This window comes from Cygnus olor, chromosome 16 (assembly GCF_009769625.2).
Source record: "Cygnus olor isolate bCygOlo1 chromosome 16, bCygOlo1.pri.v2, whole genome shotgun sequence".
Classification (NCBI taxonomy): Eukaryota; Metazoa; Chordata; class Aves; order Anseriformes; family Anatidae; genus Cygnus; species Cygnus olor.
Genome location: NC_049184.1, coordinates 13,066,027 through 13,083,658, shown reverse-complemented (window position 1 = coordinate 13,083,658; position 17,632 = coordinate 13,066,027).

Below are 17,632 nucleotides of genomic sequence, written 5' to 3'. Positions count from 1 at the left end.
TCTTCAGGCAATCAATCAATCCTTCAGCAAATTTTGCAGCCACCAGCCAGCTTGGCGTGGATGTGTAGGGTGATGGTGCAGAAACAGTTACAGCCTTTGCCTCTCCTGGAGCTACATGGGCTTAGCCTTGGTGCAAGGATGAATGCTCCTCCGCCAGCAAGGAACTAGGAGAAACTGAATCTGCAAAAATCAAGAATTAAAAACCAAAAACCAAGCTGAACTCATTGTGGCAGAATCTGTCCCCAGTTTTGCTTGCGCATGCTATAATTTTGAAGTACAGAAATTTACAGGCACCGCTTTCTTTCACCTTTACAATTTAGTTTGTAAAGCAAGACCAATGTTCTGAAATACTTCCTCAATATTTGTGACATATAATACTATGAGCCAGATAATAAAATGTGAGGTTATTGAACATAACTGTCAGGAGTTATTTAGACGGATTTCTTGGAGTTCTTCATCTGCTGTCTCTAAACAGCTTGTCTTCAGGGGTGTCTCATTCAGGTGTCTTGCTAGAGAAAGAGAGGCACTGGAGATGTTTCAGTGGTGTATCATGACCGGGAGAGTAACTTAAACATTATTTTGTGAGCCTCTGAAACAAGCAGCAAATGATCTGAGAAAGTAGCAAGTCATACAAGCATCTGCGGAAACATGTATTTTGGTGCTTTAGGAAGCTATGTATTTCCCATTTGCTTGTATCTATACTTTGATGGAGATCTTCATTTTCCAGAATCCCCTTCAAGCAGCTTAGAAATATGCCAATGCCCTCAGGCTGTCTGCTTTCCTTGGTAAGAATGCGTATGGTTTTTATTATGAGCTCAATATACCAGTTAGAATAAGAAACTGATAGACTTGAGAATATGCTTGGAAAAGGGCAGACACAAGGAATGAAATACAAACCTGTTGCAATATAAGGAGGCCACTTTTTTCCATTCATCTTCTATTGGAATAAAAGGGCATTTGTAGATATTGAGTTAGCTGCATGACATGTCTCAGTTTATACTCGAAGTAGGATAAAAAGAAACATTTTGATCAAATACATTCTTACTTCAAGATTTAAAATGGATTATGTTGGGAGATAATTTTGCATATTTACGCAAAACTAGTTTAGAGCAGATTTTTGACATCAGGTAAAGGCAGCTGGTGTGCAAATCCTGCTCTCACTAACCTGTTTTCTGTCCACAAAACCAAATTGCAGGGGTCCTGTCATGGCAGGTCCCTTTCCTCCTACTGCAGATGATGAGAACTAATCCAAGATATTTAGCACATAACTCTCCTTTAGCTTCAGCAGTGGCAGCTCACAGCTTTATCTTGGCCTTGTCTAACCTCTAAGGATGCTCAAAGAAGAGAGCTGAAGACGGGGAGTCCAAGTAGCCCTTTTTTGCTCCAGGGATGAATCCTATTCCTGTTCTGTGGCTTCTGAATTTAACCACAGAGTATTTGTGAGAAAGCGATGTTCCTAATATGCAAGAAGTGCAATAGAATCATGCTCATTTACTGAAGGGTTGAGTTTATTATTCTAGTGCTAAGAGTCAACTAGAGATGTTAAAGGAAAATTTCTCTATAGGTTCTTAATTTGCCTAATTGCTGACTTCCTCACAAGTGCTCACAGAGGACTCAAGAGTGAGAAGCTATTTTCACTCTTCATTTAACTCTTCAAAGCCATTAGCAACCGAGAAGTTGTGATTAGTGCTGCAAGTTCTTCTGTAAAACAGTTACCCAGTGAATCACTCTTCACTGACGAACTCTGCTCACCCTCCCACCAGCCTCATTGTGTGATAGCCTACTATTAGAACTCCTCTGGGGACTGCTTATATAGCACGGACAACCCTTTTCTACCTCTCCTACCTGCTAGGGAGCTGCTCTGCTCTGCTGTGCCCCATGGCAAACAGTGGCTGCTGATTGAGCTGTTTGAGTTTTCATGGAGGGCGGATGGAAACACAGCCCTAATGGGCAACTCGTCCCCATTGTATCCCAGATCTGTGGCTGGGTGAGCCCCATGCTGCCTCCCTGGCCATCAGAAATCCCTCTCCCTCTCCAGAAATCAGGATTTTCTGATTTTTGCCACCTCCCAGATGACTCTGGGAGCTGACCAACAGCACCACCACCATGTTTCAACCTTCCCATGTCACCACCTAAATCAAAATGAGCAGAGAAATGTCAGGGCCCAAATCTATATGCATATCTTGCTATCTTGGACTAATTATTACAGCTTTTTTTTTTTTTTTTTTTCCCAACCTAGAAAATAATGGCAGATCTTCATACTTCATTTTGGCTTTGAGCTTGGTCTGCTCAAACACCTCAAACACAGTCTCCCTTGAAATGGCCTGGTTTCTGCAGCTCCCGGCAGCACTGCAGTGATGTTTGGTCCTATATGGCTTAAATGGTGTTAAGTGATTTTATGATGGTTTTCCTGTGGCTCAAACAGCAGCCTTCATTCTGGAGTGTAATCGCTACCCTGGCACAAATGAGTGAAGGAAATTTTGTGTGATCAAATGCAAAGAAATGCTCTTGCCTTGGAATAAAGCACAGAGAGAGCTAGCAGCTCAGTTTGCAATAAAACTCCAGGTAACCTGCTATTACTGCTCTGAGCGGCTGTTGTCGGAGCTGGGCTCAGCACCAGCAGTGCAATAAGGCATGTAATTACCTGTCTCTGTGCCCGTTCTTTGGGTACAGCTCCCTATCTGCAGCTGATCCAAACAGCACATCCAGCCTGCACTGCACACATCGCCTCATTATTTCATAGACATAATTGAACCCTTTCATACATGAGCTTAGACTTAGTTCAGCAAGTTGAAAACACGATACGCACAATGGATTTAAATAGTGTAGATAATACGGGATGGACCGGATGTGTGAACTTGGGTCCATGAGAGAAACCATAGCCTTAACTTTCTTTCCCCATTCCTGTCCACTGAAAATTTTCTTCTGCAGAAAGAATATATAAATCCCTACCTTTATAACTATTCTGAGTGTGCAATGGGAGGTAGTTAAATGTTAAAAATTTAAATTAAACATAGGAACTTCTGCAGCCCAAAGCAGGGTAGCTCACGGGTTTTGTTTTGGGATGCCAGCTCTGCCTGTGCCAAGTTGATGTGTATGTGTTCCCAGAAGCAAGTGTTCTCCAAGGCAGCAAGTTTTCTGAAGTACTTCGCTGTAATTACATGCTTCCTTTAAATTAAATGCTTGAATAATTCCAGAAATTGGCCTGAATTATAAAATACTTCACCTAAAACTACAATTTGCTAGGAAAAAGGGGGGAAAAAAAAAAAAGAGAGAGAGAGAGCTCAAGGAAGAGCAACTAGTTTGAGCATAGAGAGTGTTGGGAGAGAAGAATTAATAGTGACTATTTATTACCAATAACTTAAGTTTATGTCATTCTCACAGAAGGGAGAATTGGAGAATTTAAAAAATAAAATCCATGAACCAACTGTGATAAATACTAAATTTGCATTTATGTTCACCTTTACCTCATCAATGCAAATATTTAAACTTATTAAAGAATATTTAGTGATGCCCCTAAAGAGCCCCAAAGCATCAAAAGGATGGTATGTCTATGTCTTAGGAAGACAAGTCCCATTTAATGTCTGTAGAAAATTTCATGCCTGTGGTAGAATCAGGAATTAAAGCATAGAAGGAAAAGGAGTTGTTGGGAAAGGATCTGATGCCAGAACCTTTGGCAAGTATAACTCTTTGGTCAATGGTGTGTTTCACTGACAGATGGAGCAGGGCCCATCCTGGAGCACACCTTCTCTCTTTCTAAGTGTTAGCTGAGGACTGACTTAGCCACTACTTCCCTGTTACTCAGAGTTTTAGCATGCACTGTCAAATTTGATTGAAGTTGGTGAACATACTTGGCTGTTATGCATGCACACACAGCTTACTAAGCTTCGCATCCAACCTAAAAAGCAAGGCATTTTTAAGCAGCAGCCTTGAAATGGGATCCATACAATCTTCTCACATTTGCTCTGGAAGTTGGAACAAAAAAGAGGCTCCGCAGGAATCTCAGGAAGGATTTGACCTGACTGATACATCTGCCCAAGGAAGGAGCTGATGGCTGGAGCAACTCTTTGGCCATGTGTAGATTTATTTTATTTTATTTTATTTTATTTTATTTTATTTATTTTATTTTATTTTATTTATTTTAATTTGTTTTATTTTATTTTTTATTGTTTTGGGAATAAAGAAAAAGCCTGAAAATCTTCAGACAGGAGCAAGCAAGACTTGCAATTAGGAGATACAGACCCAGCCATGGATGCATGGATCTCTTGTAAATTAAAACAGAGATGGAAATCCAAAACGTTTTTCTTTAACATGGGAACGACCTATAACATCACCATTTCTCTGTGGTTTGGCCTGTTGGTTTATTCTCATTGCTCTCCCAATAACGTCTGAACCAATGATTCATTGAAATAAACTCTCCCTTAGTGCATCTCAGATATGCACCCACAAAGTTGGGAAGAAAAATGATACTTCCAGATCCACAGGTCACTGAAACTTACTGCGAACGCCCAGGAATATGCAGATAATGCAGCTGGGCCCCCTGCTTAGATGCATCTGATGTTATTAGATCTTTTTTTAAATAAAATCAATGAACAGTAGCATGACAGAACCATGAGACTGTCCATGTTACAAAGGCAGAAACAATTGGTGGGAAGGAAAAAAAAGATCTGCACAACAGATGGTGTGTCTCTGCTTCCATTCGTAAATGAGTAAAAATACCCCCAGGCTCACAAAATCTCTTGCTTTGCTGCCGACTGACACTTATTTGAAGCTAACATGAAGATTTGGTGATCAGCCTTGAAGAGGAGAACAGAGGGAATGGCTGAGTGAGTGAAGGGGACAGGCTGCCAGCACCTGCACAGCACCCATTCCTCCCCCAGCCTGGACCTGAGGCGCAGGCAGGGCCAGATCCAGAGCCCAGGAGAATGGCTCGGGGTTGTCTTCTTGCTTCTGCAGCTCTGGTGACTGACAGGGATGCTTTAGGCCTGCAGGCAGCCCAGAAAGTGGAAATGGTGGGGTTGGGCTCTGATGGGAATGCAGCCGCTGCGGCCTGGTTTTTGGGTGCTCCCCAGCGCTGCTCCAGGGCCGGGCCTGGTGTCCCTGGTTCCGCCGCCATCTCAGCTGCCCCTTGCCACCAGGAATCGGCTCCTGCGCATAAAGGCAGGAGGAAGGCAGCCAGGTTCTGAAGTGAAGGCAGAATTTGCTGCCTGGGGAAGAATGAGGGTATAACCTGTGATGAAGCAGCAATGGGAGCACTCATCCCTTCCCTGCAGATGAACCACACTTTCCTTGCACAAGGCTGCAGAAGAGGAGCCCAGCACCAACCAAGCTGTTTCTATCCACCCAAAGCCCCGGCTCCAACCTGACACATTTCTGTGTCGATTCATTTGAGGAAATCAAGTGTGACCCAGGGCTGGAGGCACGGCAGCTGCTAAAAGGCTTGTGATGTTGAGACTGCCAAGCTGGAGGGTGTTGAGAGCTGCCTGAGAGGGTGTCCTGAAAGGAGACGAATCTCCCGAGGCAGGAGCCAGCACTGTTCCAGCCTGGGGCGTGCGTGCACAATAACTCCACGAAAGCACAGGTGTGTTTGTGCTGATTTCTGCAGCTCTGTCTCCCCAGCAGCCCGCACCGCTGGCTGTCCCCATGCTGTGGTGACAGCACTGTGACCCTGCACAAGGACTCAGTCCACCTGGACGCTTGCCCTGTGCAAAGTAGGAGTGGATCAGCTGGACCTGGTGCAGGGAAGCAAGGATCATTTGGGGCCATGGACTGTTTTTCATTCAAAACAAGATTTAGATGAATTTAACCCATCTGTGACATTGCTCCCTAAATGGGGTCATGCTGTACTGTGTGCTCAGGTGGCTTCAGCACAGCTTTAGCACAAGGTGCATGTCCAGCAAGGCTTGGTCCTCTGTTTTTGGAGATGGGAAGATGTGACAGCATCAGTCTTGACCGTGATGTTGAGATGTTTATCGCTGTTTAATTTTCAGATCTGCAAAAGTGGTACCAAACTTGAAACTTTGTTTGACTCGTGACTAAAAGCAACATATGATTACTATAACATTTGGACCAAAGCATCAGTAGAAAAGAAAAGCAGCATATGAGGCAACATATGGTAAATATGTATTTAGAAGAACAGAAAGTAGACAAACTCATTTGGGTCAAGATTTAATCAGATAATGTTTGGTTTAGATTCAGTGCTAATGCTACTTAGGAAGCACATTACATTGGAATCAGTATTTAAAACTCAGTAAATAGCAAATGAAAATAAAAAGCAAGAAAAAAAAATAGAATGGTTTATGCCATGGCAAATTTCTATTTTTTTGGCAACCAAAAAATCAAGTTAATTAATCTGTACATATCAACTTTCTCCAAATTGTTTGCATATGTGATGTGGTTAATAACTGATTTCCTTTTGGTTTCTTCTTCTCTGTTCCTCAGAAGAAGCTCCTGAAATGAAGAAGGAAGGCCATGACAATAGTGGAATCCCTTCCATGTGTTAATGAAAGTCCTTGTGGTTCAAAAGGGGTTGGTAGGTCCTGCAGGTTTTTAAGCACAAAATTTCCCCCAAAACCAATGAATCACAAGACGCAATTAGTACTGGCTTGGCTTGGAGTAGTGCTTTAAGAACCTGTGGCCCTGGAGACAGGGTATCATCTAATGTTTCTCCAGTGCCTTGCTAATTTCCCAGTTCCACCACTGCTTCCCACATGTCCTTTGACAGTCTCCATAAGCACATGGATACTGTCATTCCAGCATGCAAAATATATTGGCCTCATTCAGATCTCTGTTACTCAAGTGAAGACAATAGAGTGACACTGCTATCCGTAGAGCGTAAACCAAAACAGGATCCATCCACAAAGTTTTCTTCAGCCAAATAGCTATAGCTTCTAGCCATGAATAATATAAAATGTGTGGGCTACCAAACATAAGCATGCATGAGACTCGCGATACGTGTAAAGTGTCTCTGTGTCCTGATGGATGGGGTGATTCAGCTCTGTTTTCCATCACTCCTTCCCCCCAGGACCACAGATGGCCCATCTTGGTACCAGAGCTGCAGCTCTCCCTTGCCACAACACAAGTCCAGCTGCCAGCAGAGCCTTGCACGCCTGCTTTCCATCACCTCCTGCTTGATAGAGCACACACTTCGTGACTTCTCATGGTTTCTTTGTTTGGCCTCAGCCGGGACATGATGAAGTATTCACAAAATCTCTCTTGTTTGGTACAGGATGCTGAGCCCATCTTGCACTAACAGAAATGATTTCATTCATTTAGTGCGAACACAAGTCAGAGCTTAAAGAGCATGATACAGATCATGGGAGAGGCCATGGACTGCACAATAGTTAGGGCACAGGGATAGGGATTTGTGAGCAAGGATTTCTTTCTTTGGGAATCAGGTTTAATTTCAGATCAGGCACCTGATGACTCCCCTCTTCTGGGGTCAGTGAGCCCAAGCTCACTGTGTTTGGTACAGGGTTGCTGAATTTCCTGCATATTCATGATTTTACACATGAAAAAGTTAATTTTTATCCCTAGAAATGAAATGAGAACAGTTTTAGATTTACTTTTCTTTTTTTTTTTTTTTTTAACCAAGGCACCAGGTGGCTGGCAACAAAACTGTAGTGCTTAATTAGCAGAAAGTGGAGCAGAAGGCTGCGTGTGAACGAGCACTAGCGCAGCAGAGCTCTCGCTGAAGGAAGCCAAGCAGATGAAGCTGCAGGATGGAGCCCTTCCAAGAGCGGATCAGAGTAAGGAAGAGGGGCCAAGCCACTGAGGAAACCCTGGCACCTCTTCCAGGCAGCCACAGAGTCCTTACACACCCCCTTGTTACAACTGTGAACTCATCCCCTGTCAAGACACATGTTTTGCCTCAGCCTCTGTTATCTTTCCTAACAAGGGCTGCTGTCCGTAGGAGAATGATTGCAGTAATCCCCCAGGAACCATAACCCATTAAAACATATGGCACTGCTCCTCTGCATCTGCTCAGCTGTGGTAACATCAGTTGTCACGTAAGATCCTCAGCAAAGATGGAGATGTGCAGTAGCAGCTCTGGGGTACCCAGGGCTTTTGGGGAAAAAAATCCACTCTTCTGGTTTTTGAACCCTCTCTCCTAATTCCATCAGATTATGGAGCTAGGGGGGTAGGGGAGGCAATAAGATAATGCATTTCCTTTCAGGCTCAGGGTGATTTACTACCCTCCTTTTCCTTATATCACAGAGATGCATTGTCGCTTGGCATGGGTATTGAGAACCAGCCCTAAGTTTGTGTGCAAGAAGATTTTCCTGAGTCCTGGGAGAAATTAATGGGTTTATCCATTTTAAAAAGACAAATGAAGCAGACTTCTAGAGGGTTTAGGACTTTTGTTATGATGGTTATCAACAGGTATTAAAAAGTATATGGCTTTGCTGTCTGCCCAGGTGGTCAGTCAAATGAGAAGGGAATATTTCCAATTTTAACCAAACAGACAACTCAGGTAAAGGATCACAAAGCTCTCAGACACTGCATATTGCCTCAGAGAGTGCTGTCAATAGCCACAAGCTGGTAAAAGCAATTACTAGAACATTTTCCCTTTTCTTCTTGCTGGTGATTCAGACAAATCCCCACAGCACAAGTGATTGCTTCCATTTACATTAATAGCAATGAAGTTCGAACACAGTTCTTGGGGCTTCGCTTTTTTCCTGAACACACCAGAAAAGACAGGCTTTTCCCCCACAATTGCAATCCCCGTGAGCTCCACAGGAGATCCAGAAGCTCAGCTTATCCCATGATTTCCCCTGGTTTTGCTCTGGTCAGGATGGTGGCAATCAAGACCTGGCTGCAGAGCTTTCCCTCCTGGGGCAGGCCTCATGTCGCCCTCCCTACAGGCCCTCAGTGCTCTCTGCTCTCTGCTGCCAGCTTAGTGGTGATCTTCTACTTATCCTGTGCCCGTACATCTGCTGTGCTCACCCTTTGGAGCTGGCATCTCAGACGGGGTAATCCTCTTTGGGTGCTTCCAACTTTAATCTAAAGGTCACCTTCAAAACGCAAGTGAGAGGAGCCGGGTGGTCCCCGCTGCTGCGCTCCCTAAACACAGCAGCCGTGGAGTTCTGGGTGGAAATTCAGCAGCTCACAGCAATGATTGTAATTAATCACCTCTTCAGTTTAAAGGGCTCTCTCCATGACAGCAGGAGCAAGAAAAAGAAAAAAGACTGAGGAACTGTGAAAGATGATCTCAAACACAACGGTGTTATTGACAAGTCAAAGAAGCCTTGAAAGCAGGTTAACAGGCAGCCAAATTCTGCTGCCAGTTTTAACTGGCATGATCAAAAGGAGTAAGGACTGGGAATAGTTTCTTACCTTATGATTCATGTAACTCTTTTTGAGCAGGTTGCTTTGAGAGCCACACTTTTTATATGTTCAGGGACCACATGAGCTGGCTTTGTGGGTGAACACAATGCAGTCAACGCCTCCTTCAGCAAAATATCTTGATTCCTCTTCTCCTCCCCGTGTGCCACCACTCACGACATCTCAAAGGCAATGCCCCAGCCCAAGGCACAGCAATCAGCAAGAGGGATGGTGGTGGAATAAAGCAGGAATAAAAACTAAGTGCCAACAAATAAGGCAAAATGAGCAGCTAAAGCCACAGGGACAATTTCATAATGCCTCTGGTAATTTGTTGCTGCTCACTAGAGTTTTCCCTCACTGCTATTTCACAATGCTGGCTGATTAAATTTTACTGTCTGGTATTGAGTCTAAATAATAATTAATAACTTATGAGGAGGCCTCCTAATGAAGCGCACTCCGTTCCTGTGATTCACTCGGTGCAAAGCACTGGGATCACCACCCACCAGACCAAGGAGCTTTGGATGAATGGGGTGCAGGGCCTCAGCCAGTTTTCTGTAAATTTGGGTCCTGATGAAGTGAGTGGCTGCTGCCAGCACATCCCTCCATGGAGAACACAAAATGAAAACCCACTAGCTGTCCTGGAAGCATTCATCCTGTGCCACAAGCTAGTTCCTCTTATCCAGCTTTTGTTAGGTTTTCCTTCCCTGCTTAAGGCAAATCTGCACCAAGTCCTACAGTAAGCTTTAGCTCTCTCAGCTCCTGTGCCTGGTGGAGGAAGATTTTGCCCAGAAATGGTGCAAAAATTGACCTGCTGAACCAGCAGGAGCTCCCATCACAGCAAGGTCAGGAGTAGGACATGGGCACCAACACATCTCCAAACAAACCGGGCAGCCAGTTCCCAAAGGCAGCGCTGACTTCCCAGCCTGAAATGCACTTCATCAGCGTTTGCATAACTTTAGGTCTGATGATCCATGATTGGACGGGTAATGCAAAGTGTCTGCTTCTCCTCCAGACTGCGAGGCAGCTCTTTTCTCAATTGAAGTGCCGTGCATGTGTATGATATGCATGAAGAACTGTCTAAGTATCAGTTGCCAGAGCCTGCCAAACAAGAAATAGATTTGCTTTCCATATTCAAGTGAATTTTTAGTTTTGTCAATCTTGCCTCGCTTATAACATGTCCCCCTGTGAAATGTGTTGAACAGAGATAACCAAGCATAATATATCCTCAGGGATTTGCAGTGGCAAGAAAACAATCTTGATATTCACAATGAAAAATGTCAAAGAGTTTTCTGCCAGCATCAAATGATGATGTTTTTAATATTCTGTCTACGGAGGGTATGCTTTGAAAAAAGCTAGACTATTAGAATTTATGTACATGTGTGTTTATTTACTGCAACCACTGATCAGATTGAGAAAACAATGAGAAATGACAAACAAGACCCATCATTTTCCCTTCACACCCCAGGACTTCCTTTCTTTCCGTGTTTTTTTCCCCTCCTAATTACAGAGATGATATTTCCCAAATTAGCAGGTGAGAACACAGCTTGCAACGCTGCACTTTTGCAGACACCCAGGAAAACCTTTGCAGAGCCAGGTGTGATGGCAGCGAGACAAGTGCCACCAAGAACCCAAGAGGTGCTGTCGCAGCCAGGAGGACAAAAGGCATGGGATCTGGGAATTTTCCCCTCTTCTCTGCAGTCAAGGGATCCCCCAAATATTTCTTTCTTTCTTTCTTCGTTCTTTCTAGAACACAATCTGGTGGTGGCTTAGAAGAGCCAGTGCATAGGGAAGACACAGTGAGAGGAAGGTTTATCCAGCAAAGGGCTTTAATTAGGAGAAAAGCAGCTGATGAACGTGATGAATAGGAACTTAAGAGTGTATGGTTTTGTTTGTTTGTTTGTTTTCCTGGTATCTAGCAGCTTCTTCAGCTGGGATAATGCTTAAAAAAAACAAGTCAGTAAAATTAAGCCCATTTTCCAAATGTGTTATTGGCGTAGAGGAATGGCTTGCATTAACTGTGTCTCTCTCATGCTGCCTTTTTAAAAGGCAGTGTTTGAATTCAGACCTCGTGCTCTTAAAATCAAGCAAATGCACAAACATTTGTATAATCTGATCTGAATTCAAAACTGAACCTGTCAAGGTTTGGCAGTGATTGTGTCTGCTGCGGGGTTTTTAATTAATATACTTGGTCTTCATGTTATATTAAGACAAAATTTAGCTTTGATCTCATTTTGACCCTTTCCAAAGCTCAGGTGATTGCACCCTGGGCCCATTCACTGTCACCACCCAGCTTCTTAACGCCGAGTTAGCTGTGGGCTAGCACTGGGTGCAGTTTTAGGCTTCCTATTGCCAACGGTTATACTAAAATGGGGCTATGGAAAGCCGCATGAAATGCTTTTACCTACAGAGATGCCAGCAAGTGCACTACCCAAATTTCAAGCTTTATCTTTGTAAACAAACAAAATCCAACCCCTTCAGGCTGTGAGATGGGGAGTTCTGGAGAGCAGAGAAAGGCAAGGAAAGCTGGTAACATTACTGCTGTCAGACCAGTGCACAGGGAAAAGGTTAGCATGAATGATCTCTCCCTCGTGTCTTATAAATTGCCTGCTTTCAATTCTGGCATTCGATCGGCTGCAGGTAGGAAAGGATGCATTTTCACTTCTTCAAACAGCTGCTTAGGAGTTTTAATTACGCCTGACACGTTAAGAGAATCCTGAATGAAATCACCTGGCATGGCGTGTGAGTGTGTGCTAAGTTTTGCTTGTTTAAAACTATGTATTGTATTTAGATTTATCTATATAAACAGGATATTACAGAGGCAAATGTGGTAATGCTCGGTGAGCACTTCCTGCTTAATCCATTTTAGCATTTGCATGCTCTCAGTTGGTTTCTACAGTAATTACATTTCCATTAACTTCAATTCATGACTTGATCTTCCATTTTCAAATTTTTCTTTGTTCCGTTATACGTGTGTATGCATATTCCTGCTCATGTTTCTTGTAATATACAATAAGAGACAAAACCCTAATACCAGAATGAAAGAAAGGAGGATTTCTGCAGGGTGAAATTTCCACAGGAGGCTGGCATCTGGGGAAGGATCCAGGTGCCTGAACGTACATGTTGCTTTGGACTCTTCTGCCCCATGGTATCTGAAATGTCCCCCAAAGGGATGGGGGATGTAACAGAAGACCTATGGGACACCCAGGACCTCGTGGGACCACAGCCCCAAGGCTTGCTTAATGGAGCACAGCACTCATCATGCTGTCGTGGCAATTATTCCTGATGCTGAACCAAACCAGGGATGATGAACACCTCCTGTCTGTCTTCTCTCAGGGATTTCAGGGAGGTGAGTGTGAGATCTCATCGCCCCCTTTGCAGTGTGCATGGGGCAGATGCTTGGGGAGGGGCCCTGAGGGGGGAACTCCTCACTCTGGGTGCTGTGGCTGTAAGCTGCTCAGACCCATTATTAATCCAGATACAGGGTTTTAATAAGAATTCCATGAAAGCCAGTAACTCAATCTCTCAAGTGGTAGAGGATTTGCTGTGAACCCGGGTAGGATAAGCCATGATGGGGTTTGTTTAAAAACCAAAGCTGACACAGATGCAGGCAGGAACCCCCAAATCCACAGTAGTGTGGTCAGCTCCGTCACTTTGGAAGCAAGGAGCCCGAAAAATAAAAAGGAAGCCTCAATGCCCACGCAGCTGCCTCCTGGGATGGGGCACCTTGCGGCAGGGTCTCTCTTTAACCCATTGAGCCCTTGGTTCCTCTGCCCCACAGCGATGAAAAGTGCCAGCGATGCCAGCAAGGCGGGTGCTGAAGAGGAAATGTGCAAAATGAAAGCAAAAAAAATAAACAAACGTCAAACTAAAATAGCAGCGGTCTAGGAAATGGATCCATTGAGCAGTTTATCTGTGAGTCAGATCAAAATGTACCAAGCCCCGGTGCCTTTCCCACTGCTTCCCCTTAGAGCTGATGAATGCAAAAATAATTCTGTAGATACAATTATTTGCAAATACGTCTTGGAGGAACTCTTTTTCCTCAATGAAACACAAACAAAATTCACAGCAATTATGCAGGAAGTGAGCATACAACTCAATTGATTGAATTACTCTGCTTTGCAAATTCTTTTCAGCGTACATTCCTGAGGAACAAACCCATTTCTCACATCCTGAAGAGGGCCGGGCTGCAAGAGGAACTTGCAGCACACAGCCCCTGTGCTGCTTCCTTGTCACTGCCCCAGTGTGACCCACACTCATATGGGATTTGCCACTGCTCCTAGCAATGAGCCTAAACACGATGCTCAGACAGTGAAGGCAGCGCCTGTGCTCGGTTATGGGGCTTCTCACATCGCTGGCTTCTGTCTGAGCTTTTATTTGCACAGCCCTGGAGCTGGACAATTTCTTATTTGGGGTTCACCAAATAACATGGCCCCAGGACAGCCAGGGGCCAGCACGGCGCTGGTAGTGAGGAGCACTTGCTGAATGGCCAGCTCCCCGGTGCCTGGGTTTGTGCAGCCTGGGAAAAGGAGGAGGGAAAAGAAATCATGGAAGGAAAGCCGGGTTTATTATCAGGCAGCGATGGCATCAGTCTGATTAATCTGTCTGATAACAGTCTGCCCTAGTAGCAGCTCAGCTGTGAGCAGGGAGCAGGCACGTGCAAGACAAGGATGGCTGCGGCTGTGCTGCCTGCTGGCACAGCCTCCAAATAATCCATGGGATGGGGCGGGATGGGATGGGATGGGATCAGTGCTCTGCACTCCAAAGTAGAGCAGGCACTGGACAGCACTGTGAAATGTCTGGGAGCATTTCAAATCAAAATTAGATCTCTGTGATGTACAAATCTACGTCTGAACCAGTTATCTTCATACATAGTAAAAAAAAAAAAAAGAAAAGAAAAAAAGAGCATTCCTGGGACACCGGTCATGTCAGCCTAAGGCAGAAATTCATTCTGATGCCAGCCTTTGCCCGAGATGAGTCATGCCATGGGAATACCCCAGCTTGCCCAGCGTGGAGGAGGGCAGGGCGGCTCTGCAGGCACTGGTGTCTTAGACTTCAGCAAGCAATAAATCTTCTCACATTTGACATCTTATCAACTGCTAAAAAAATTATAAAGCTGAAAAAAAACAAACAAAATGAAAATGTAGAAATCTGAATAATTTTGATAAAAATGAATTGTGTGTTTCCAGGTTTCCAGCACATTAAAACTTCAAAGATTAATATTTTTTTTTCCCATGCAGAGGGGAAAATTTACAGTTGTTTTGGGATAGGAAAAAAAAAAATCTTGCTCCCTTTTACTGCCAATGAGACACAAGAAAAAAAGAAAAAGTGTAGCAAACCCACACTTTCCAAGACTCTGCTTGCTCCATATGTAGGGCTTTTCTCCTACCTCCTCCTGTTCCCTTCATCACTAAGAGTCAGGTAAAAATGCTAAGTATTTTATAAAGGCAGAAACGAGACATGCCTTCTGGATAACACATTTTTGCAACTTCAGGCAAAGAGGCGTTCACAGACAACGAAGCCTTGCTAATGAGAGCAACCTTGTGCTTAGTGGGAATGTTAATCAATTAGACACGCAGAGCATTAATGATGTTTTTTTGCCTAATTAGATTAGCAAAACATGAGAACAGACGCTTCTTTTCCCCCTTGCAGCCATCCAGCTTGTCCCTCCCGAGGAGCGCCACCCATCTGGCTCTGGGTGCTCCATGGGGAGAGGTTTTCCTGGGCGCCCATGCAGCTGGGAGCAGCTGGGCGCTGCAGGAGGATGGGGCTGGGACAGCCAGCTCCTGCTGCAGTCAGGGGTTGCAGGAAGGTTTTTGGTTCTTTCAGGGACCCCCAGGGCTGGATTGCGTCCTTTAGGTAAGTCTCGGGGAGGACCGGGTGCTCTCTTGCTTATTGAGTGCTAGCAGGATTCCCAGGCAGCGCTACTGAGATCTCCAAGGTAATGATAATAACAGGGCTATGAAAAACGAGATGAGGCTTATCTCTAGAAGAAGAGCATCGTTTGATTCAGGGCAAGAGACGAAGCAGGTAAGAGGCCGGAAACACTCACAAGTCCAGAATAATAGTGACCTGCAAAGTGTGGGATTCCTGAAAAACACCGATAAACTCTACGGAGTTTCCATCAATTTTCTTCCAGTTATCTGATTTACTCAAATGCAGGTAACACACTGCTTAGTGCCTGGCTCCCCAGAGAAGAGGGGAAATGAAGGAAACGTTGCACTGTTTTAATGAGGGAATATTCTTACAGCAGATCCAAGCGCGGTGTTAAAAGGATTGCACAAAACCAAATAACCTCCCCAACTGCTGCTTGGGAATTGTGGATTATCACACAAAGAAAAGAGGAAATAACGTTTTAACGTGTTATCAAACAAAGATTAACCATGCATCAGCAAGCCCCAGGCTGGGTTTCTTTAGCAATTTTGGCTGCTTCTTAGAAGATGCTGGCTCCTTGCCTGCACCCCATGCAGCCTTCAGGCCGGTCCCTGCTCCAGGGGAGCAGCTCTGCATGGGGAGCAGGAGGTGTTTACAGAGAGACTTAGACAGAAACCCCCTAACAGATCCCAAACGATGTAAAAAGGTGCAAGCTTAACAGCACCCAATTGTCTTTTGCTAAGGGTCTAAATATTTTGGTGTCATTCTCCGCACTTCCAGGTAATGACAACTATCAGCCTGCGAGGGCGGAAGGGCACGGATTGAACCGCCTTGCCTGGCTGCTGCTTCCAGCGTGTCCTGCAAGCAGTGAGCACCGCAGCCTATACTTTAGCTGCCAGAGACTCATTGCTCAGTGAAGGAAGTTAATTGCCATTAGCTGGGAGATCACAGAAGGTCAGGGGCTCGGTAGAAGAGATGACAACACAAGTACAGCCTTTTTGGTGCATCAAGTTAGGCCCTAGTGTTTTTTTCCCCCCTTTTTTTTAATTTTAATCTTAATTTTTATTTTTTTCTCCAGAATAAACACAACAAATAGCCTGTATTTTCCATATCTGTCAGCAAACCCACCACATCTCCCAGTGCAGGCTGAGCCGTGTTGCAAAGGTCTCACCTGCATGCAGAGGTGTCCACACTGCCTGCAACTCCTGCTGCTATTCTTACACCTGAGCTTTTAGATGCTCAGACCATGAGGAACACACTCATCACTCCTCCCCTTGTTGCATCAGGTCCAGATGCAGACACTGAAGGACAATTACAGTGACCTACATCAGCTGAGAATCTGCCCTGTTCTCACTAGCAGCAAAAAGTCACAGATTTGTCCCCATCCTTAAGAATGAAGGCAAGCAGTAATCACAGGTAGTTTAGTCTTCCTGCTAAATGTGTTTTTCATTGATGTTGCTTAGGTGACTTGATTTAAGTACCCAGAAGATTTTATCTGTGATGGCATAAGGTCTGAGAGTTCATGACTTTTAATTCTTACCTCTGCTGAGGTGGAAGGCTTCATCTGTGCTTTCATGGGCTTCCAAAGCTCCTCTCAGAACAGATTTTGTATTTTTAACCAGGTTGCTGGAATAGTGAGAGACCACATTTTTCATATTAATTTGAACCAGGGCAGATTAGTATGTCGAACATTCACGTCTAGAGCTACAGTTTCTATAGTTACTAGTACATTAGTGTTTCACTGAACTACTGCTACATTCATTTTATAGTAGCCTTGCTTCACCCTTCCTAGAAGGGTAGGTCTGTAATGAGGGGTTTTGGTGGAGCCATCCCATTGCATGCACTCTTAGGCGGCTTCTCAGGACTGTCTATTAACTAGCAGGGTGTTACTTGGTAATGAAGCAGGTGAGATTTGGCACAATTGAAATTCTTAATTTAACATGAGATTTAGTCTTCTAGGAAACTGGATTGAGGTTCCCCAGCTGGAAAATAAACTCAGTGCCCCATTCCCAAAGGAGCAAAATGAACTCATTTTCACCTTTTAAAACTGTTGCTTGCAGGACAAGATTAAAACTTGCAGGAAAGACAAGGTAATTTTGGCATTTATTATTTAGGCTTCGAATGCAAATTAATCCACTTCCATAAAAATACCGCTGGTCTGTTTGCACTCTCACGTGCTAAATCACTTTCTGACTACAAATGATATCTAGCAGATCCATCCCCTGGATATAGCTCGGATTTCTGATGCTGAAGCAAACCCGGCCGTGCTGCTGTCTCCATTGCCATCTAGCGGCACCCCGAGGTTTCTTTCCTCCAGGAAGCTTCCACCGAAATTCTTCGCTGGAGAAAACGGCTCATTGACTTGGGTTTTGTCTGCAATAAACACCAGGCAGCTCTTCCTGCTTGGGCTCCTTTGTGCACACTCATTTGTTTTAAC